Below are 22,857 nucleotides of genomic sequence, written 5' to 3' on the forward strand. Positions count from 1 at the left end.
AAAAATCCTAAAACGCGCAAGGTTACTCTGCGCGAATAAAAAAAATCGGCAGTAGGCCTATATGCCGCGCTATTTAAAAAAGAGGGAAAAAGAAGTAAAAATAGAGAAACAGGCAGATGCGAAAAGTGATGAGTCTGTAATATCGCTTCAAACTTTCTGATCGGCACTGATGTATTAGAAAGAAAAAACTCGCCGCTACATGATGAAGTAAAATGTAGAGAAAATAATGTAAAACATTACTTCTATAGTAGAAAGATGCAATGAATCGGGATAAGATTCTAAATGCTATCTTCAGTAGATATAACGAAAAAATCCTAAAACGCGCACCGGCGGCTACTCTGCCGGAATTTAAAAAACCGGCATTCGGCCTATATGCCGCACTATTAAAAAAAAAAAGTGGCAAAAAGAGGTAAAAATAGAGAAACAGGCAGATGATAATCTCTGCTTTATAAGTGCCGTTTTAAATTTTGGCTAGCTTCGTCATTTTTACATTTCTTTATAGCTCTGCAGACGGCCTAATGCTGATTTTTCTCTGAACGCGCAACCCCGTTTAGTGTAGTTTTGCCGTTTCGCGCCGTACTGAATCATCATCTACAACGCATGCTCTAGGCAATGGGTTTTTATTTTTTTAATTTTTATTATTATTATTTTTTACTTTTTTTGCTTGCTATCTTCTGAAGATAGCAATTTTGGTCAACTTCGTCTTTTTAACATTTCTTTATAGCTTTGCATTCGGCCTAGTGCCGATTTTTATACCAAAAGAAAATGTGGCGAGACATGCCGTAATTTGCTCGATTCTGGTGCCGGTGTCTATAGAGCTCCTGCATTGATTTACATGGGTAATATTAAAATTGAAATATCTCAAAAATAGAATACCGTATGACGCTGAAACAAACTTTGAAATAAAGCTTTTACATTTCTCTATCTGTTTTATGTCTTTTTGGTGTTTGTCGGATTCGTGTGATTTTGCTATCAACTGCAGATAGCCCAGATTTAAATGCCCGTTGGTTGTCGTTTTTGTCTGCTGAACGAGATAAAGGGTACAAAAAGATTTCCAGAGGCTTTACGTGCTAAATACGCCGTAGAAGTGACGTCATAATCGGATTAACTACCATAGCAATAGATGAATACAATTTTGAATAGGCCGCCCTGCACTACTAGCAGATTGCACTAATCACCTATGTATGACTGCAATCATAGATTGAATACAATACCGCTCTCTTCAAAGATACTTATCTTACAGGTGTGAGACACACCACTCTTCGCCATACATACATTCTCCCAGCCACATTTCCCTAACATAATATGAAATTTAAAAAAAAAGGAAATTTAATTTATAGGCAGAGGCGAGGCTCGAACCCACGCTGCATTGCGCCGCTATCACGTATGCCATATGACCAGCGCCTTAGACCGCTCGACCACGAAGGACTTGATAGTGTCATCATGAAAATTTAAACATATAATATTAATAAATCCCAACTTCATTACTACATCATATTTTGGAATTTTATCTGCTTAAAACATTAATGTGTATTATAATAAAGCTACCATTATTTATATTGTTGAATTCTCAAGCGCATAGAGACAATTAATACGAGGGCTATATATACATGCACAATACATAAAATCGATTTTGATATCGGCCACGTGCTCTGCTGTGCATGTGGTTTCCCGCAGTGGCGGAAGTTGTATTACGAAGTGCATCCGAACTCCATTTTGAAGCAAATGTTTTTGACAAGGCATTGGATTGTTCCAGTTTGCATCCTAAATCCACATTAGACCCTAATTTTATTTACGAAATCAAAAGATTAGATTATCATAACAACAAAACGGTAATCTTTTGTCGGGTCTAATGTGAAAATTACATGAAATAATTAGAGTTTTTAGAGAATTTATTATCACTAATTCCAAAAAAAAAATGGCGTATATAAGATTGAAATAAATTCTCTACCTTCTATACTAGATCAATTGTGACGCAAGTTGTTATCAACATTTTTGTGATAGATGTACAGTTAATATTCATATATTCCATTACCTATCTGATGGTACAGTTTTACACAGAAAATATTTATTTGAAAAACCTGCCACTCGGCTTTTTCCGGAAAGGTCACAGGGTCGTCGTGACCTGTGCAATAATTACAATTAAAATTTTTCTTATTCTAACAGCAAGCGTTTCTAAAATGCATTATGGCGAAATGTGGTGTAGGTGTGAGAGATCAGCCTTTCTTTGACATCTATGGTTCAATGCATCGGTACCGTGTGAATGTTGTAGTGCAGGGCGGTAAAGTCAAAATTGTATTCATCTATTGCTATGGTAGTTAATCCGATTAACTACGTCACTTCTACGGCGTATAGGGGTCGCGTTTTGGCCATAAGTCGAGTTAGATCCAACTTTGAAATATATATTTGGTATCATCTTAACTAGAACAAAATTCTGCATAACATTTCTGAAAATGACTACACATTTTAGGTCTACATTTTTGAGAAAATTAGTGCTATGATAAAAGGCCACATTTTCCCGTGTTTACATCCGACTGCTAACCGCGTTCTGACCTCGTTTGTTCATGCGCACATAATCGTAAATATCACTCAAATTTTCGCATTTTGTTTTCAAATTTGTAGGGATCACATTCATAAGTTCTAGTAAAACACGATTTTCAACACTAAAATTGTTAATATTGTGCCGATTTTCTAGAATTTTTATGCAAAGTTTGGGACTATAGGCGTGATAAACCTTTACGGGAAAGCGCTTCACAGGCGGATTTATTGAACCCTAAAGCGATATATATATAGAATCATGTTACTGTGCTATCTTCTGAAGATCAAATTAAAATTTCAAATGTTGCTACATTTTGTTTTGTTTTATAATTTTAATTGCATGTGGTTTTTTGTTTTACCTACTGAATACTAGTATATAACTGAAATAAAATGCAGGCCTATGTTTTCATTGTCCCCTGCGCGAGATGTATATTTTCGAATCGAATTAGGCCTTCACTTGCTATATCTACTGAGAATCAAATTAAAATTTCAAATGTTGCGATATTTTGTTTTGGTTTAATTTTGGACTATATGCGTTAATTTGGGACTATATGAGATTCTAAATGCTAGGCCTATCTTCAGTAGATATAGTGAAAAAAATCCTAAAACGCGCAAGGTTACTCTGCGCGAATAAAAAAAAATCGGCAGTAGGCCTATATGCCGGGCTATTTAAAAAAGGAGGGGAAAAAGAAGTAAAAATAGAGAAACAGGCAGATGCGAAAAGTGATGAGTCTGTAATATCGCTTCAAACTTTCTGATCGGCACTGATGTATTAGAAAGAAAAAACTCGCCGCTACATGATGAAGTAAAATGTAGAGAAAATAATGTAAAACATTACTTCTAGAGTAGAAAGATGCAATGAATCGGGATGAGATTCTAAATGCTATCTTCAGTATAGATATAACGAAAAAATCCTAAAACGCGCACGGCTACTCTGCCGGAATTTAAAAAATCGGCATTCGGCCTATATGCCGCACTATTAAAAAAAAAAAAGTGGCAAAAAGAGGTAAAAATAGAGAAACAGGCAGATGATAATCTCTGCTTTATAAGTGCCGTTTTAAATTTTGGCTAGCTTCGTCATTTTTACATTTCTTTATAGCTCTGCAGACGGCCTAATGCTGATTTTTCTCTGAACGCGCAACCCCGTTTTGTGTAGTTTTGCCGTTTCGCGCCGTACTGAATCATCATCTACAACGCATGCTCTAGGCAATGGGTTTTTTTTTTTTTTAATATTATTATTTTTATTTTCTTTGCTTGCTATCTTCTGACGATAGCAATTTTGGTCAGCTTCGTCATTTTAACATTTCTTTATAGCTTTGCATTCGGCCTAGTGCCGATTTTTTATACCAAAAGAAAATGTGGCGAGACATGCCGTAATTTGCTCGATTCTGGTGCCGGTGTCTATAGAGCTCCTGCATTGATTTACATGGGTAATATTAAAATTGAAATATCTCAAAAATAGAATACCGTATGACGCTGAAACAAACTTTGAAATAAAGCTTTTACATTTCTCTATCTGTTTTTTGTCTTTTTGGTGTTTGTCGGATTCGTGTGATTTTGCTATCAACTGCATATAGCCCAGATTTAAATGCCCGTTGGTTGTCGTTTTTGTCTGCTGAACGAGATAAAGGGTACAAAAAGATTTCCAGAGGCTTTACGTGCTAAATAGGGGTCGCGTTTTGGCCATAAGTCGAGTTACATCCAACTTTGAAATATATATTTGATATCATCTTAACTAGAACAAAATTCTGCATAACATTTCTGAAAATGACTATACATTTTAGGTCTACATTTTTGAGAAAATTAGTGCAATATAAAAAGGCCACATTTTCCCGTGTTTACATCCGACTGCTAACCGCGTTCTGACCTCGTTTGTTCATGCGCACATAATCGTAAATATCACTCAAATTTTCGCATTTTGTTTTAAAATTTGTAGAGATCACATTCATAAGTCCTAGTAAAACACGATTTTCAACACTAAAATTGTTAATATTGTGCCGCTTTTCTAGAATTTTTATGCAAAGTTTGGGACTATAGGCGTGATAAACCTTTACGGGAAAGCGCTTCACAGGCGGATTTATTGAACCCTAAAGCGATATAGGCCTATTATATAGAATCATGTTACTGTGCTATCTTCTGAAGATCAAATTAAAATTTCAAATGTTGCTACATTTTGTTTTGTTTTATAATTTTAATTGCATGTGGTTTTTTGTTTTACCTACTGAATACTAGTATATCAAACTGAAATAAAATGCAGGCCTATGCTTTCATTGTCCCCTGCGCGAGATGTATATTTTCGAATCGAATTAGGCCTACTGGTGCTATATCTACTGAGAATCAAATTAAAATTTCAAATGTTACGATATTTTGTTTTGGTTTAATTTGGGACTATATGCGTTAATTTGGGACTATATGAGATTCTAAATGCTAGGCCTATCTTCAGTAGATATAGTGAAAAAAATCCTAAAACGCGCAAGGTTACTCTGCGCGAATAAAAAAAATCGGCAGTAGGCCTATATGCCGCGCTATTTAAAAAAGGAGGGGAAAAAGAAGTAAAAATAGAGAAACAGGCAGATGCGAAAAGTGATGAGTCTGTAATATCGCTTCAAACTTTCTGATCGGCACTGATGTATTAGAAAGAAAAACTCGCCGCTACATGATGAAGTAAAAATGTAGAGAAAATAATGTAAAACATTACTTCTAGAGTAGAAAGATGCAATGAATCGGGATGAGATTCTAAATGCTATCTTCAGTAGATATAACGAAAAAATCCTAAAACGCGCACGGCTACTCTGCCGGAATTTAAAAATCGGCATTCGGCATATATGCCGCACTATTAAAAAAAAAAGTGGCAAAAGAGGTAAAAATAGAGAAACAGGCAGATGATAATCTGTGCTTTATAAGTGCCGTTTTAAATTTTGGCTAGCTTCGTCATTTTTACATTTCTTTATAGCTCTGCAGACGGCCTAATGCTGATTTTTCTCTGAACGCGCAACCCTGTTTAGTGTAGTTTTGCCGTTTCGCGCCGTACTGAATCATCATCTACAACGCATGCTCTAGGCAATGGGTTTTTTTTAAATTTTTTTTAATATTATTATTTTTTACTTTTTTTGCTTGCTATCTTCTGACGATAGCAATTTTGATCAACTTCGTCTTTTTAACATTTCTTTATAGCTTTGCATTCGGCCTAGTGCCGATTTTTATACCAAAAGAAAATGTGGCGAGACATGCCGTAATTTGCTCGATTCTGGTGCCGGTGTCTATAGAGCTCCTGCATTGATTTACATGGGTAATATTAAAATTGAAATATCTCAAAATAGAATACCGTATGACGCTGAAACAAACTTTGAAATAAAGCTTTTACATTTCTCTATCTGTTTTATGTCTTTTTGGTGTTTGTCGGATTCGTGTGATTTTGCTATCAACTGCAGATAGCCCAGATTTAAATGCCCGTTGGTTGTCGTTTTTGTCTGCTGAACGAGATAAAGGGTACAAACAGATTTCCAGAGGCTTTACGTGCTAAATACGCCGTAGAAGTGACGTCATAATCGGATTAACTACCATAGCAATAGATGAATACAATTTTTGAATAGGCCGCCCTGCACTACTAGCAGATTGCACTAATCACCTATGTATGACTGCAATCATAGATTGAATACAATACCGCTCTCTTCAAAGATACTTATCTTACAGGTGTGAGAGATCAGCCTTTCTTTGACATCTATGGTTCAATGCATCGGTACCGTGTGAATGTTGTAGTGCAGGGCGGTAAAGTCAAAATTGTATTCATCTATTGCTATGGTAGTTAATCCGATTAACTACGTCCCTTCTACGGCGTATCCGCTGGCGAAGTTACGTAATTAATCGGATTAACTACCATAGCAATAGGTGAAAACAATTTTGAACATATCGCGCTGCACTACAATCAGGTTAAACTCATCACCTGTGTATGTGTGCAATCATAGATTGAATACAATACTGGTCTTTTCAATGATACTAATCTTACAGGTGCAGGTGATTAGCATGATATGGTTCAATGCAGAGGTACCGCGTGAACGTATCAGTGCAGCGCGGTATATTCAAAAATTGTTTTCACCTATTGCTATGGTAGTTAATCCGATTATTACGTAACTTCGCCAGCGTATAGGGGTCGCGTTTTGGCCATAAGTCGAGTTAGATCCAACTTTGAAATATATATTTGGTATCATCTTAACTAGAACAAAATTCTGCATAACATTTCTGAAAATGACTACACATTTTAGGTCTACATTTTTGAGAAAATTAGTGCTATATAAAAAGGCCACATTTTCCCGTGTTTACATCCGACTGCTAACCGCGTTCTGACCTCGTTTGTTCATGCGCACATAATCGTAAATATCACTCAAATTTTTGCATTTTGTTTTCAAATTTGTAGAGATCACATTCATAAGTTCTAGTAAAACACGATTTTCAACACTAAAATTGTTAATATTGTGCCGATTTTCTAGAATTTTTATGCAAAGTTTGGGACTATAGGCGTGATAAACCTTTACGGGAAAGCGCTTCACATGCGGATTTATTGAACCCTAAAGCGATATATATATAGAATCATGTTACTGTGCTATCTTCTGAAGATCAAATTAAAATTTCAAATGTTGCTACATTTTGTTTTGTTTTATAATTTTAATTGCATGTGGTTTTTTGTTTTACCTACTGAATACTAGTATATAGCTGAAATAAAATGCAGGCCTATGTTTTCATTGTCCCCTGCGCGAGATGTATATTTTCGAATCGAATTAGGCCTACTGGTGCTATATCTACTGAGAATCAAATTAAAATTTCAAATGTTACGATATTTTGTTTTGGTTTAATTTGGGACTATATGCGTTAATTTGGGACTATATGAGATTCTAAATGCTAGGCCTATCTTCAGTAGATATAGTGAAAAAAATCCTAAAACGCGCAAGGTTACTCTGCGCGAATAAAAAAAAAATCGGCAGTAGGCCTATATGCCGCGCTATTTAAAAAAGGAGGGAAAAGAAGTAAAATAGAGAAACAGGCAGATGCGAAAAGTGATGAGTCTGTAATATCGCTTCAAACTTTCTGATCGGCACTGATGTATTAGAAAGAAAAAACTCGCCGCTACATGATGAAGTAAAAATGTAGAGAAAATAATGTAAAACATTACTTCTAGAGTAGAAAGATGCAATGAATCGGGATGAGATTCTAAATGCTATCTTCAGTAGATATAACGAAAAATCCTAAAACGCGCACGGCTACTCTGCCGGAATTTAAAAATCGGCATTCGGCCTATATGCCGCACTATTAAAAAAAAAGTGGCAAAAAGAGGTAAAAATAGAGAAACAGGCAGATGATAATCTCTGCTTTATAAGTGCCGTTTTAAATTTTGGCTAGCTTCGTCATTTTTACATTTCTTTATAGCTCTGCAGACGGCCTAATGCTGATTTTTCTCTGAACGCGCAACCCCGTTTAGTGTAGTTTTGCCGTTTCGCGCCGTACTGAATCATCATCTACAACGCATGCTCTAGGCAATGGGTTTTTTTAAATTTTTTTTAATATTATTATTTTTTACTTTTTTTGCTTGCTATCTTCTGAAGATAGCAATTTTGATCAACTTCGTCTTTTTAACATTTCTTTATAGCTTTGCATTCGGCCTAGTGCCGATTTTTATACCAAAAGAAAATGTGGCGAGACATGCCGTAATTTGCTCGATTCTGGTGCCGGTGTCTATAGAGCTCCTGCATTTATTTACATGGGTAATATTAAAATTGAAATATCTCAAAAATAGAATACCGTATGACGCTGAAACAAACTTTGAAATAAAGCTTTTACATTTCTCTATCTGTTTTATGTCTTTTTGGTGTTTGTCGGATTCGTGTGATTTTGCTATCAACTGCAGATAGCCCAGATTTAAATGCCCGTTGGTTGTCGTTTTTGTCTGCTGAACGAGATAAAGGGTACAAAAAGATTTCCAGAGGCTTTACGTGCTAAATAGGGGTCGCGTTTTGGCCATAAGTCGAGTTACATCCAACTTTGAAATATATATTTGATATCATCTTAACTAGAACAAAATTCTGCATAACATTTCTGAAAATGACTACACATTTTAGGTCTACATTTTTGAGAAAATTAGTGCTATATAAAAGGCCACATTTTCCGTGTTTACATCCGACTGCTAACCGCGTTCTGACCTCGTTTGTTCATGCGCACATAATCGTAAATATCACTCAAATGTTCGCATTTTGTTTTCAAATTTGTAGAGATCACATTCATAAGTTCTAGTAAAACACGATTTTCAACACTAAAATTGTTAATATTGTGCCGCTTTTCTAGAATTTGTATGCAAAGTTTGGGACTATAGGCGTGATAAACCTTTACGGGAAAGCGCTTCACAGGCGGATTTATTGAACCATAAAGCGATATATATATAGAATCATGTTACTGTGCTATCTTCTGAAGATCAAATTAAAATTTCAAATGTTGCTACATTTTGTTTTGTTTTATAATTTTAATTACATGTGGTTTTTTGTTTTACCTACTGAATACTAGTATATAACTGAAATAAAATGCAGGCCTATGTTTTCATTGTCCTCTGCGCGAGATGTATATTTTCGAATCGAATTAGGCCTACTGGTGCTATATCTACTGAGAATCAAATTAAAATTTCAAATGTTGCGATATTTTGTTTTGGTTCAATTTGGGACTATATGCGTTAATTTGGGACTATATGAGATTCTAAATGCTAGGCCTATCTTCAGTAGATATAGTGAAAAAAAATCCTAAAACGCGCACGGTTAGGCCTACTCTGCGCGAAAAAAAAAAAATCGGCAGTAGGCCTATTATATGCCGCGCTATTTAAAAAAGGAGGGGAAAAAGAAGTAAAAATAGAGAAACAGGCAGATGCGAAAAGTGATGAGTCTGTAATATCGCTTTAAACTTTCTGATCGGGATTGATGTATTAGAAAGAAAAAACTCGCCGCTACATGATGAAGTAAAAATGTAGAGAAAATAATGTAAAACATTACTTCTAGAGTAGAAAGATGCAATGAATCGGGATGAGATTCTAAATGCTATCTTCAGTAGATATAACGAAAAAATCCTAAAACGCGCACCGGCGGCTACTCTGCCGGAATTTAAAAAACCGGCATTCGGCCTATATGCCGAAAAAAAAAAAAAAAAAAAGTGGCAAAAAGAGGTAAAAATAGAGAAATAGGCAGATGATAATCTGTGCTTTATAAGTGCCGTTTTAAATTTTGGCTAGCTTCGTCATTTTTACATTTCTTTATAGCTCTGCAGACGGCCTAATGCTGATTTTTCTCTGAACGCGCAACCCCGTTTAGTGTACTAGTTCTGCCGTTTCGCGCCGTACTGAATCATCATCTACAACGCATGCTCTAGGCAATGGGTTTTTTTTTTTTTTTTTTTTAATATTATTATATTTTACTTTTTTTGCTTGCTATCTTCTGAAGATAGCAATTTTGGTCAACTTCGTCATTTTACCATTTCTTTATAGCTTTGCATTCGGCCTAGCGGCGATTTTTATACCAAAAGAAAATGTGGCGAGACATGCCGTAATTTGCTCGATTCTGGTGCCGGTGTCTATAGAGCTCCTGCATTGATTTACATTGGTAATATTAAAATTGAAATATCTCAAAAATAGAATACCGTATGACGCTGAAACAAACTTTGAAATAAAGGTTTTACATTTCTCTATCTCTTTTATGTCTTTTTGGTGTTTGTCGGATTCGTGTGATTTTGCTATCAACTGCAGATAGCCCAGATTTAAATGCCCGTTGGTTGTCGTTTTTGTCTGCTGAACGAGATAAAGGGTACAAAAAAGATTTCAGAGGCTTTACGTGCTAAATAGGGTCGCGTTTTGGCCATAAGTCGAGTTACATCCAACTTTGAAATATATATTTGATATCATCTTAACTAGAACAAAATTCTGCATAACATTTCTGAAAATGACTACACATTTTAGGTCTACATTTTTGAGAAAATTAGTGCTATATAAAAAGGCCACATTTTCCCGTGTTTACATCCGACTGCTAACCGCGTTCTGACCTCGTTTGTTCATGCGCACATAATCGTAAATATCACTCAAATTTTCGCATTTTGTTTTAAAATTTGTAGAGATCACATTCATAAGTTCTAGTAAAACACGATTTTCAACACTAAAATTGTTAATATTGTGCCGCTTTTCTAGAATTTGTATGCAAAGTTTGGGACTATAGGCGTGATAAACCTTTACGGGAAAGCGCTTCACAGGCGGATTTATTGAACCATAAAGCGATATATATATAGAATCATGTTACTGTGCTATCTTCTGAAGATCAAATTAAAATTTCAAATGTTGCTACATTTTGTTTTGTTTTATAATTTTAATTACATGTGGTTTTTGTTTTACCTACTGAATACTAGTATATAACTGAAATAAAATGCAGGCCTATGTTTTCATTGTCCTCTGCGCGAGATGTATATTTTCGAATCGAATTAGGCCTACTGGTGCTATATCTACTGAGAATCAAATTAAAATTTCAAATGTTGCGATATTTTGTTTTGGTTCAATTTGGGACTATATGCGTTAATTTGGGACTATATGAGATTCTAAATGCTAGGCCTATCTTCAGTAGATATAGTGAAAAAAAATCCTAAAACGCGCACGGTTACTCTGCGCGAATAAAAAAAATCGGCAGTAGGCCTATTATATGCCGCGCTATTTAAAAAAGGAGGGGAAAAAGAAGTAAAAATAGAGAAACAGGCAGATGCGAAAAGTGATGAGTCTGTAATATCGCTTTAAACTTTCTGATCGGGATTGATGTATTAGAAAGAAAAAACTCGCCGCTACATGATGAAGTAAAATGTAGAGAAAATAATGTAAAACATTACTTCTAGAGTAGAAAGATGCAATGAATCGGGATGAGATTCTAAATGCTATCTTCAGTAGATATAACGAAAAAATCCTAAAACGCGCACGGCTACTCTGCCGGAATTTAAAAAATCGGCATTCGGCCTATATGCCGCACTATTAAAAAAAAAGTGGCAAAAAGAGGTAAAAATAGAGAAATAGGCAGATGATAATCTGTGCTTTATAAGTGCCGTTTTAAATTTTGGCTAGCTTCGTCATTTTTACATTTCTTTATAGCTCTGCAGACGGCCTAATGCTGATTTTTCTCTGAACGCGCAACCCCGTTTAGTGTACTAGTTCTGCCGTTTCGCGCCGTACTGAATCATCATCTACAACGCATGCTATAGGCAATGGGTTTTTTTTTTTTTTTTTTTTTTTTTTTAATATTATTATATTTTACTTTTTTTGCTTGCTATCTTCTGAAGATAGCAATTTTGGTCAACTTCGTCATTTTACCATTTCTTTATAGCTTTGCATTCGGCCTAGCGGCGATTTTTATACCAAAAGAAAATGTGGCGAGACATGCCGTAATTTGCTCGATTCTGGTGCCGGTGTCTATAGAGCTCCTGCATTGATTTACATTGGTAATATTAAAATTGAAATAGCTCAAAAATAGAATACCGTAAGACGCTGACACAAACTTTGAAATAAAGGTTTTACATTTCTCTATCTCTTTTATGTCTTTTTGGTGTTTGTCGGATTCGTGTGATTTTGCTATCAACTGCAGATAGCCCAGATTTAAATGCCCGTTGGTTGTCGTTTTTGTCTGCTGAACGAGATAAAGGGTACAAAAAGATTTCAGAGGCTTTACGTGCTAAATAGGGGTCGCGTTTTGGCCATAAGTCGAGTTACATCCAACTTTGAAATATATATTTGATATCATCTTAACTAGAACAAAATTCTGCATAACATTTCTGAAAATGACTACACATTTTAGGTCCGTTTTGTGATAATTAGTGCTATATAAAAATGCCACATTTTCCCGTGTTTACATCCGACTGCTAACCGCGTTCTGACCTCGTTTGTTCATGCGCACATAATCGTAAATATCACTCAAATTTTCGCATTTTGTTTTAAAATTTGTAGAGATCACATTCATAAGTCCTAGTAAAACACGATTTTCAACACTAAAATTGTTAATATTGTGCCGCTTTTCTAGAATTTTTATGCAAAGTTTGGGACTATAGGCGTGATAAACCTTTACGGGAAAGCGCTTCACAGGCGGATTTATTGAACCCTAAAGCGATATATATATAGAATCATGTTACTGTGCTATCTTCTGAAGATCAAATTAAAATTTCAAATGTTGCTACATTTTGTTTTGTTTTATAATTTTAATTGCATGTGGTTTTTTGTTTTACCTACTGAATACTAGTATATAACTGAAATAAAATGCAGGCCTATGTTTTCATTAATGTCCCCTGCGCGAGATGTATATTTCGAATCGAATTAGGCCTACTGGTGCTATATCTACTGAGAATCACAAATTAAAATTTCAAATGTTGTGATATTTTGTTTTGGTTTAATATGGGACTATATGCGTTAATTTGGGACTATATGAGATTCTAAATGCTAGGCCTATCTTCAGTTGATATAGTGAAAAAAATCCTAAAACGCGCACGGTTACTCTGCGCGAATAAAAAAAAATCGGCAGTAGGCCTATATGCCGCGCTATTTAAAAAAGGAGGGGAAAAAGAAGTAAAAATAGAGATACAGGCAGATGCGAAAAGTGATGAGTCTGTAATATCGCTTTAAACTTTCTGATCGGGATTGATGTATTAGAAAGAAAAAACTCGCCGCTACATGATGAAGTAAAATGTAGAGAAAATAATGTAAAACATTACTTCTAGAGTAGAAAGATGCAATGAATCGGGATGAGATTCTAAATGCTATCTTCAGTAGATATAACGAAAAAATCCTGAAACGCGCACGGTTACTCTGCCCGAATTATAAAACCGGCATTCGACCTATATGCCGCACTATTTAAAAAAACGGGTGGAAAAAGAGGCAAAAGTAGAGAAACAGGCAGATGATAATCTCTGCTTATAAGTGCATTTTAAATTTTGGTCAGCTTCGTCATTTTTACATTTCTGTATAGCTCTGCAGTCGGCCTAATGCTGATTTTTCTCTTTCTCTGAGCGCGCAACCCCGTTTAGTGCTAGACTAATTCCGATCAGCCGTCTACACTTCGCATGTACTGTGTATGCTTCGTAGTGACGACTGATTATCTTACAGCCAATATCCTGACGGACTTCTGAAAACTATGCAATGCGACTTTGGTTGTGCGCCGTAGCGCGACTGACTAGCGGCGCCCGTGTACCGCGTCGCTGTACCGCGCCGCTGTGACAAGATCGCGCTCTGAACTTCTAAAAACAACAAACTCGGTCAAAAGGTCAATTTGGACACAACTGCGCACGCTCTATGCCACAGGAATCCTGTTGCAAAATCCGTCACTTTTTTCCACGTAGTTTTCTCAGTCGTCAATCCAGACGGTTGACGACTGAGGGCAGCAGTCTAGTTTAGTGCAGTTTTGCCGTTTCGCGCCGCACTGAATCATCATCTACAACGCATGCTCGGCAATGGTTTTTTTTATATATTATTTATTTTTTTTGCTTGCTATCATAGCAATTTTGGTCAGCTTCGTCATTTTAACATTTCTTTATAGCTTTGCATTCGGCCTAGTTTCTCTATTTTTACCTCTTTCCCCCCTTTTTTTTAAATAGCGCGGCATATAGCCGAATAGTATACTTCTATGTGATCGCAGCCTTAGATTCTTGAGATATTTCAATTTTAATATTACCCATGTAAATCAATGCAGGAGCTCTATAGACACCGGCACCACAACGCATGTACATTCGTCTAGAGGCGCGAGATATCATTGAATTGACTTGAGTAGTCCAACAAGAATCAATTAGAAAGTGGTGACTTTTATCAAATTAGTGCAAACTCATTCAAACAATAATATTACTAAGCCTAAACCGTTAAACGTGTAAGGATTTGGCTGAAAAAGGACCCCTAAAAGGCGATGCATTTTGAAAAAGTACCCCTTTTTCAAAAAGACGTTAACGATCGACACTAAAAAAAAAAAAAACTACCCTTTTAGACCGTTTTTCTTTTTAAAGCCCCTTCAGAGGGATATGCCTACAAATGTTTAGCGCCCCTAGCATCAGCCCCCCCGCTTTACAAGAGTTTGTGAATGGTCACCAGGTGTGCCATTATGATTGACCCGGGGCCATTGAGTACACATAAAAAAGTGCCAAACTGCGAAAAAACATACACAATTGACCACCAGTTCCCAACAATTATGAATGAACCTTTACATGAAAATCAATATAATTTTTTTTAACAGCTCATAAGGTACAAAATATATAATCAACAGGTATAAAGAGACAAAGACGACGGACAAAGAAATCGTTCACTCTCGCTCACATACAAAACACAAGCACCAGTCTCTTGTCAGACAAGCACTCACACGGCCACACCCATCATACCCACAGTGTTGATGATGCCAAGACAATCATATTATATGTTATATTATCACAAAAAATAATGAAGAGAGAAATCACGAGGCTTCAAGATCAAGGGTCCATTTCTTAAAGTGCTGTCTGAGCTTCCCCTTGCTTTCAGCAATTTTATACTCACTATTCTTCTTAACTTTAACCAAATTTAAAAAGACAACAAAATTGGGGTTGGTTTGCTGGAATTTGCATCTGTGAATATAAAATTTCAGGCACAGAAAAAGAAAATTAATACAGCTATCATGTTCTGAGATATCTAAAATACCAAACATTTTTTCGAAATTTGAAAAATTAAAAGATTCCCCTGAAACATTATTAATTAAAAACCCTAAATTATCCCACAAGGGGGAGACTTTTTCACATTCACAAAATAAGTGTAAAATGGTTTCAGGAAATTCATTACAAAAATAGCAATTAGGAGAATCAGCTCTACCAATTTTATGGAGAAACTGGTTGGTACAGATTGCCCTGTGAAAGAGCTTAAAATAAAATGACCTCAACTGTGTTTCAATGGTGCATTTAAAGTTAGCACTATGAATACAATTCCAATCCACTTCATCCAAAACGAGCAGAGAATCAGCCCATTTATTTTCAACCTCAACAGCAGCATGATCCCTCAAAATAGAGTAAACATACTTAGGAACTTTATCTTCACTCACCAGAGAAGCTGAGATTTTATTGAAAACATTTTCATGAATATTCTTGGGGTTCTGAAACCAGTCCAAATAAATACCATTCATTAAATAATTATACTTTCTCCTGTCATTAAAGGGGATGTCAAACTCAACAACTAAATCTTCGAAAGTTTTAACTAAATAATTGTAACCAAAGTAAAGATAAGAAATATGATGAATTCCTTTCTCGTCCCACACTGGGTAAAAAAAGTACTTTTTTGTTTTCAAGCGGACATTCTTATTCCACCAAATGGGGTCCTGAAGATGGAAATTGGACCAGCCTAAATCTTCAAGAATTTTGTTCTTGTATAAATACCACAATTAATTACTTTCAACTAACTGGCAATTGGAAAGGGTATTTAGAACAGAATTTGGAGCATCAGATCTCAACAAGAGACCTGGGCCTCAAGGAAGAACAGATGATTAATTGTGTTTTCAACTGATTGAGTGTCCCAGGTTAAAGAAGAAATAAAACAAACAAACAAACAAACAAGATTGTCCAATCAGGATGGAATTTTTTCAAAACAGACATTTCAAGGGTTTTCCAAAAACTGAAATAGTTAGGATCAAGCCACAAGCAGCTATTTAATCCAAATGAATTTTTGCGCCTGGGAAAATAAAAGAGGGTCAATCATTCGAAGACCACCCTTATCATAATCATTACACAAAATGTTCCGCTTAACTCTGTCATTACCACCATTCCAAATAAAGTTATAAAAAAGACGGTTTAATTTCTTGAAGAATGTTTTAGGAATATCAATACAAAGCACTGAAAAAAGATAGAGAAGCTGTGGTAACAACAATGATTTTATAACAGCAACTTTGCCCAAAAGAGATTGTTCAATCTGATGAAGTTTGGGGATAAAATTAAGCTCATAAAGAGAATTAGTATTCAGAGAAAAATTAATGTTTTGAAAGTGTTGGATTTCCACTTCAGACCGGCTTCCTCAAAAGGACAAAAATCTGTGCCCTTCAAACTACCAATATGAATGGCTTCGGACTTGGACACATTTATCTTACAACCAGAGAAAGAGGCAAATTTATCAAGAGTACTGAAAAGGGATTGAAAAGATACCAGATCCCCTTGTAAGAAAAAAAACGACTTGGCCACATTGGAATATGAATCAAAACAATAATATGGGAAGCAACTGAATGTTTTCAGCGGGTAGTTTGATAAGGGGCTGTGCAATAATTATGAGCCCTGGGGAAGGTAAAATTGGTGGGGGGGGTGGGGCAAGCATTTTTTTGCCAGCCGAGAGGTGGGGGCAAGCGATTTTTGGCACATATTCAAGGGCGACTTTTAAATAAAACACTCTAAAAAGGCTTATGAAAACAGTTCAGAAACGCTTTAATATGCAAATAATTTTCCTGCTCGCTACCAGGGCTATGACACTCTATTCACGTGGTTTCTTTTCCAACGCTAAAAGATTACGAATTTTGGTGGTTTGTAAATGAAAAGTGTCCACACTATCGATTGATTACGTAACTGTTATGAATAATTTATTAGTTTTTCAATGCAATCGCCTCGACCCATTAATACATATTATCTGTATTTATCAAAGTACTTGGAATAGCAATCTGGTGAGTTCACTGAACTACGCCCAAATACTGATGGAGTTTTAATGGCGCTAATCCTCTCCATACACAGATGAACAAACACAATAGGAGAAGGTCAACACATATGACCTCCTATATGACATGTTATATGAGATGTACAACAACCTGAATATCATAAAGATCAGTGTTCGTTTGTGCATATGAACTGCATATTTGCAATACTAAATATTACTCGTTATATATTATGTCAAATATTGGTATTATGACAACACGGTATATACATTGTATATAAAACAACTAATAGATCCTACTATCATGGCGTCAGGTCATTGGTTCATCATATCCCGTATGTTTCTTAAAATTCATTCATATTTGAGACACATTTCTGTGCCCATTTTATAGGCGTACAGGTGGATCCGGGTTTTTTTGTCATTTTCATTTCTTTTTGATGAAAGAATTAAGGTTTTCCACTGCACGGAGGCCACTATGTGATACTAATTTAATGCTATTTGTAAATGAATGCGGATTCCCGGTTGTTGTTTTTCCACAGTGTGACAACTGTCCACCCATCCAGACAACATCATCACATAATAAAACGTCTGTATTTGTACGATGAGTAAATATTAAACTGAACTTTGCCTTGGAACATTGTGTAAGACGGTGTAAGATTTTGTGGGCGCCCTCAACATTATTATCCTCTTTGTATCCGTAAATGACATGGCATAGACTGTGTGAATTCTATGAAGACTACTTATACATGAGGTCATATCCATGGACACAAGTAACGATAATTGACAACACGATACGCGACTGTATTTAGGGAGGCTAACCACTAATAATTAATAGGCCCTAATGCCGGGTAGGGCCTACTCCTGGGCGACTCGTGTGGGCAAGGACGCTTAGGACGGTGACCAAATGAGTCTCAAATTTCACCCGGGAGGGGGGCGGGGCACTCAAGTCCTATGATAATGTAGGCCTATACGCATGTGTGGCCAACTTTTTAAACACCCCCCTAAAACGAGTTTTACCTTACCAGCAAATTTAGGATCAATAGGCCTTAGCTAACTTAATACACTAAAGGAAGTTTTGGATGAGAAAACGGACATTTTGATGAGAAACGGCCAAAATGGTGAGAATTTAAATTTTCTCATTCTTTTGGATGAGAAACTTCCTGGTGTGTGTGTCAATCATTATTATCTTATTAAAATCCGGGACTTTGGTTGACCTGTGCTGGACTCCAGCACATGTTAATGACGCAAAGACAGTTGTGGTAACACCATGGTCGCAGACCTGCAAAAAAGCTCAAAAACAGATAGTAATGAAACCAGTTTTTATTTTCCTTGCTCTAGCGAGTTCACAGAGAAGGTGTTTCTAGTACAATGCAGCGTCGGACTCTAGCTGAGAGCGTAGCCTGAGTCCAAACGGACTCCAAGAAGGGCTCTCCATACACAAATGAACAAACACAAAGGAAAGTAGTCTCCTCCGTGACCAGCTTGATTTCGATGGAGCGAAACCAAATTGGCTGCAGAGGAGACGGGTATTTTTGCCATGCAAATGAGGTGAGTGCCCTCTCTACTCTCTGTCGCTACGCTCGCAACATATACTGTAAAACACTTTAATTTCGCGGCAACTTTATTTCGCGAATAGCCAATAAGCCACATTTTCGCGGCACTTTAATTTCGCGAATAAAAAAAAAATTCCACCTCTTCAATGATGAGATCACCCTGCAAGGAAAAGTTTGTATCATCTGTATCAATTCGGCCTGATCTACAACCATGACTTTGGTCTTCTTTGTGTTCAAGACCAGTCCGCTCAGTTCGCTTGCTGCTTCCAATGATTGGCTACAAAACGATTCTCTTATAAATGCATCTACGCACAGTTTTCACCTCGATACACCCAAGTGCACAGATTTTCCAAGCACAGCGAGTCTAGCCTCTACACAGTCTGTGTTTATACTACACGGTTGAGTGCATAGCATCATGATGCGCCTGTCACACTACACCGAATAGGTCTTCCGTACAAGAAACGGATGGTATTTTAGTAAATCCGTTGTTGTTCGTCAATGATCGTTTTATGTTCTTTTTATGTCCTGCTATCATCCGCCAAATGCGTTTCGTGTTAGGCGATGTTCGTTGTCCGTCGGCAAGTTTTGTGCATGCACAAAACTTGAACGGAGTGTACCGAATACACATGTTCGGTATTTATCCGATGTGTGTTCGTATGGTGCTGCATATTGCCGGAGTTTGTTCGCTCTCCTTTCGTTCATGTTCGTTCTTTGTTCGTTGCACTCGGCCCGTGTTCGTTGCAAATACGTTCCTGTGAGGCCTTCACCACCGGATAGCATATTTTTACATTCGGTGATGTACGTTGACCCAGACCGTCTTAGTGTCAAACTACACCGGATCGGTCTTCCGTATAAGAAACGGATGGTATTTTAGCAAATCCGTTAGTGTTCGTCAATGTTCGTTTTATGTACTTCATATGTCCTGCTATTATCCGCCAAATGCGTTTCGTGTTAGGTGATGTTTGTTTAGTCCGTCGACAATACGTTTCAAGTTTTGTGCATGCACAAAACTTGAAACGGAGTGTGCCGAATACACATGTTCGGAAGTTGTCCGATGTGTGTTCGTACTGTTCTGTATAATACCCTGGGTTTGTTCGTTATTCTTTCGTTTATATACCGCAGGTGTTTGCAAGGTTTCGCAGGCGCTTGTGCCGGATGTAGGCCTATGGCGAACATGTGCATCGATCATGGGGGGCTTTCTGAAGGGTGTGTGACGCAATATCATATTTCCCCAGTACTTTAGTGACTGACAAGTAGAAAAAAGGGGAAAGGAGAGAAAAAGAAAAGAAAGTGAGAAGAGAAGAGAACAAGTTAAATTGCACGTAATTTAGTAGGCCCATGCATGTAAGTAGTATTGAGGGAGGGGCACTTTCTGAAGGGTAGAGGACGCAATATCAAATTCCTACCAGTTTTAGTGATTGACAAGAAAGAAAAAGAAGAGAAAACATGGAAAAGGTTAAATTGTACGTTATTGAGTAGGCCCAGGATAGTAGTAAGCCTAAGTATAGGCCTGTGATTATTATAGGCAGTGCTTAAATGTGGTTCCTTGGCCCAAAAGCCTGTGAAAATTACTGCCGGCCCGTCGATATGTAGGGCCCGTGACATTTTGTCACCAAAGTCAGTATTTAAGACGGACTTAGGTCTATTACTGACTTTAACATATCAATCCATGCATGCTTTACCTGAAATTACGAGTCTGAAGTCTTATATCTAAGTGTCAGTGGATCAGTGTAACATTTTAAATTTTGCAAATTCAGTTCGGGCCTTCTTTGTTTTTTGTTTAAGGCAATAATAGTGTAAAAATGATGCACCAAAAACAATTATCCAAATGGTGCATTTTTAAAACTAAATTTTTACACAATAGGCCTAGGCCTAATAATGTAAATAGGCCCTACAGTCCCCATGCAAATGGCTTCAATTGGACCTTCATTTTGAAAAATGGACAAGTCTTCCTTTTTGCTTCTGCTATGGACATCCACGTGTTATTTTTAAAACAATTGTTTATATTATACAATAATGGTGAAAACTTTTCAATGGCTTCAATTAGGCTTTTGTTGCACCAATTTGCGGCTGTTTCAAACTAAAATAGTACCCAATAATAGTGCTAACATTGTTCCAAAAAATGACAAATGGCTTCAATTGGGCCTTCATTGTCCAAAGGTTTCTCACCTCTATTGCCCCTGGACGCTGGTTGCCCTGATATATCAGATTTGTAGCCCTTTTGTACTTATTAGCCAATATTTGACCATTTTCGTCAAAGTTTTCCCTTAAAAGTTGGCTTTCCCCACTTTGTTCACCCTCTGAAAAAGTGCTTGCTACGTCACTGCCTCTAAGGGGTCAAAAACCCTCTCAAACACCCTCTCCTCCCCACTTTTCTGATAGGGTGGACGTCCCTGTTGGTGCCACATGCGACGGATTCGCCGGTCATTTGTCGGACGTTGAACGATTGAATATAAAACGCCTGCAGGATTATTAGCGGCCACAACGCATAGAGAGACGAACGGGAATCGGACCCCCAAATCCGGCCATTTGTCGGACGTTGACCCCCAAATCCGGTCATTTGTCGGACGTTGAACGATCGAATATAAGACGCCTGCAGGATTATTAGCGGCCACAACGCATAGAGAAACGAACGGGAATCGGACCTCCAAATCCGGTTATTTGTAGGACGTTGAACGATCGGATATAAGACGCCTGCAGGATTATTAGCGGCCACAACGCATAGAGAGACGAACGGGAATCGGACCCAAAATCCCACCGAATCTTCTGCCGGACTGTCGACTGGTGATTTTTCCACCGAATAAAATATTTTGTATTCGGTAATGTACGTTGATCCAGTCCGTCGTAGTGTGACAGACCTATAAGCAGTGGATAAGAGCAGTGGGAGATCTAGCTGGTGACTGGTGGAAAAAATGGCATATGTGATTGATTTTTTTTTTTTTTTCGAATGTTCCCTTCATCCAATCAAAAAAGTCTTTATATCAAACGAAAGCTAACACTTCCCACTGAAAACACTTTTTTCATTCCCTCAACAGAATGACGCAATTCAATGTTTATAGCAACGCGAGTGTGAAAAATCAGTTGAGAACGACCTATTGAAGTACAATTTTTGACCAACATGTAGGTTTTAAAAATCAAAAACCTCAAGTGTTCCTAGCCCTACAATATTTTTCAAATTTTATGTCATTAAATGAAAGAGAACATTTATACTGTCCATATACTAGCTTCCTTTCAATAAGCAATGGCCAATTCTCTTTAAATTGCAAATCGTCTGCAAAAAGTTACTATTTTCGCCTGTTTTGTCATACGGTTGTAAATTCAATGAACTATATGATTTTGCTAAAGAGCGCTTACAAATTGATATGATCCATCAATTCCTCTCTGCTATTGAAAACCAGGGTGTGTCGTCTGCATATCTGAGATTTGTGATCCGCTGACCGCCAATGGTAACACCTCCTCGGAAGTCTTCCAGAACACCTCGCATGATACTCTCAGCATAGATGTTGAAATGCTGAGGAGACAAAATGCACCCTTGTCTGACACCTATATCACCTCTACTCGTCCTGACTGAAGATTCCGGATCCTGGTTTATCCCGGGTTTATCGTGCTGATGAGCTCAAGTTCATCACGTTTCCCCCATTATGTTCCGTAAGTCTCGATGGCTGACACAGTCAAATGCCTTGCTGTAATCGTATAGTGCAGGGCAATACAATAAGTATCGCTACTTATCGCTATGGTATTAAACTAATCATGCATCACGAATACTATAGCGAATTGGTGTATTTTCAATACCTGATCCCTTCGAAAATTTCACTGAATAACAGTAATAACATAATAAAAGAACACACACAAAAATAAATGGAGAGGTTATTATTTATTTTTGGAAAAACGTAAGTTCGGCGCTTTGTACAAATGAAATATTGTTTAACCTTCTTTATTTACATGTGTAAAATAGTTTCATAATTTTCAAATATCGTTAATTTCTTATTAGTTCATGATAATATTCTTTTTCCTATCATTTAATTTGAAATACAGCTGTAATTCTATTCAATAAACTGCATATTATTATGTTTTGTACAAAGCCACACTTCAGGGGGT

The sequence above is a fragment of the Amphiura filiformis genome, chromosome 12, assembly GCF_039555335.1.
Source record: "Amphiura filiformis chromosome 12, Afil_fr2py, whole genome shotgun sequence".
Lineage (NCBI taxonomy): Eukaryota > Metazoa > Echinodermata > Ophiuroidea > Amphilepidida > Amphiuridae > Amphiura > Amphiura filiformis.